We start from the raw sequence: 2,721 nt of genomic DNA on the forward strand, positions 1-2,721 counted from the left end.
AGTAGGAGGCTACACGCGCGTCCCTCGTACCTGCACAAAACAAATAAATCCTCGCAACCAACGCAAATAGGGGTTGTCAATCCCTATAAGGCCACTTACGAGAGTGAGATCTGATAGATATGATTAGATAATATTTTTGGTATTTTTATGATAAAGATGCAAAGTAAAATAAAGGCAAAGGAAATATCAAAGGAAATAACTAAGTAGTAGGAGATTAATATGATGAAGATAGACCCGGGGGCCATAGGTTTCACTAGTGGCTTCTCTCGAGAGCATAAGTATTCTACGGTGGGTGAACAAATTACTATTGAGAAATTGACATAATTGAGCATAGTTATGAGAATATCAAGGTATGATCATGTATATAGGCATCACGTCCGAGACAAGTAGACGGACTCCTGCCTGCATCCACTCCTAGGGAAAACCCTAGTAGTAGCGCTGGTTTTGTGCTCACTAGTAGCGCGGGTAGGCGCGCTACTAATAAGGCGCTACAGCTATTGCTTAGTAGTAACGCGTGCCCGCACGCGCTACTGCTAGGACAAATAGCTGCAGCGTTTGTTCACTCCCATGCTACTGCTAATGTAACTACGGGCAGCGTGTTTTCTCTCCATCGCTACTACACTAGTAGAAAAGGGGGCTATGGTCCAGGCCACCTCAGCCCATTAGTCCCGGTTCAGTCTTGAACCGGGACCAATGTGGGCATTGGTCCCGGTTCGTGAGCCCAGGGGGCCGGCCGGGCCACGTGGGCCATTGGTCCCGGTTCGTCTGGACCTTTTGGTCCCGGTTGGTGGGACGAACCGGGACCAAAGGGCCTCCCTCCTGGCCCACCACCATTGGTCCCGGTTGGTGGCTTGAACCGGGACCAAAGGCTCCCCTTTAGTCCCGGTTCATGCCATGAACCGGGACCAATGAATTGCCTATATATACCCCCTCGCGCAAGAGCAGAGCACAGTGCTCTGTTTTTTCTGGCCGAGGGGGAGAGGCCTTTGTGGTACTCTAGCTCACCTCCTATGCACATGAGGTGTTCGATGGAATGCCCGAGCCACACTACTTAAGCTTTCTCCTCTCGAAGCTCGACCTCCAAGCTCCATTTTCCTCGAGATTTGTCTAGATTTAGCGGTCCGTCACGCCCCGTCCCCGTCTTCACCGCCGTCGATCACCCGCGCGGATCTCATCACCGACACCACCGTGGTGAGCCTCTTATTCTTATCTTCTTTCTGAAAGGAAAAATATTCTTACTTGTACGTTTAGATAGATACTTGTATCATTTTCTTACATTTATTATTGCATCTTATATAGTGCGATGGTTTTGGTATCCGCCCCCGCCGGCCCTCGTCCTGTCTATGATTCGGATTTGGTATGTATATTATCTTTATAACTATTGGTTCATTTATTGTTTATGAAAATTATGCCGACCAACGTGACATAGATTTTATTTATCTAGGATGTATGTGAATCGGAAATGCCAACCGACCTTGTCGAGAGGTTAAATTTAGTTGAAGAAGAAAACAATTTGTTGAAGGAAAAAATAAAAAAAATTGAGGAGGAGAAGATGATATTGGAGTTGCATGTTGCGGATGTCGTCGATGATCACAAGATCAAGATGGATGCAATGCGCTTGAAGATTAGAAAGATTAGAAAATATGCCATTCATACCGAGGCTTGGTATCATTATGCCGTTGGATCAATTGTTACCTTGGTTGCGATTATGATCGCATTTGTTTTCGCATTGAAATGTTTTACATAGTTTCAATGTATGGTTTAATTAATTAGATGCTCTGGAGAGCTATATGTTGTTAGATGAGAACTATGTATGTACTTTGGTTTTAATGTGATGATGAACTTCTATTAATTTGGACACTTAATTATATATAATGCACGCAGATGAACCGGCAATGGATGTACGGTGACAGACACACCCGCGAGTACATTAAGGGCGTGCATGAGTTTCTCGATGCGGCTGAGGCAAACAAGCAGAATGGTTTTATGTGTTGTCCATGCACTGAATGTGGGAATACGAGGTCTTACTCTAACCGGAAAATCCTTCACTCCCACCTGCTTTACAAGGGTTTCATGCCACACTATAATGTTTGGACGAGGCACGGAGAAATAGGGGTTATGATGGAAGACGGCGAAGAAGAAGAGTACGATGACAACTATGTGCCCCCTGAATACGGTGATGCTGCAACGGGGGGAGCTGGTGAAGATCAAGAGGAACTAGACGATGTGCCCAATGATGCTGCCACGGGTGAAGCTGCTGAAGATCAAGAGGAACCAGACGATGTGCCCGATGATGATGATCTCCGCCGGGTCATTGTCGATGCAAGGACGCAATGCATTAGTCAAAAGGAGAAGCTGAAGTTCGATCGCATGTTAGAGGATCACAAAAAAGGGTTATACCCCAATTGCGAAGATGGCAACACAAAGCTCGGTACCGTACTGGAATTGCTGCAGTGGAAGGCAGAGAATGCTGTGGCTGACAAAGGATTTGAGAAGCTACTGAAAATATTGAAGAAGAAGCTTCCAAAGGATAACGAATTGCCCGACAGTACATACGCAGCAAAGAAGGTCGTATGCCCTCTAGGATTGGAGGTGGAGAAGATACATGCATGCCCTAATGACTGCATCCTCTACCGCGGTGCATACAAGGATCTGAACGCATGCCCAGTATGCGGTGCGCTGCGGTATAAGATCAGACGAGATGACCCCGGTGATGTTGAC

The 2,721-nt window shown here is 46.3% G+C and overlaps 1 long non-coding RNA gene across 1 annotated transcript; it reads left to right on the forward strand.

Moving 5' to 3' along the window:
* Positions 1-906: 906 nt before the first annotated feature.
* On the forward strand, positions 907-1,782 carry LOC147963526 (uncharacterized). Its single transcript, XR_015609549.1, has 3 exons — positions 907-1,191; positions 1,300-1,357; positions 1,445-1,782. It is a non-coding gene; the product is annotated as an uncharacterized LOC147963526 (long non-coding RNA).
* The last annotated feature ends 939 nt before the right edge of the window (positions 1,783-2,721 follow it).

The sequence above is a fragment of the Triticum urartu genome, chromosome 6A, assembly GCF_056163025.1.
Source record: "Triticum urartu cultivar PI428250 chromosome 6A, HENAU_Tu73, whole genome shotgun sequence".
Lineage (NCBI taxonomy): Eukaryota > Viridiplantae > Streptophyta > Magnoliopsida > Poales > Poaceae > Triticum > Triticum urartu.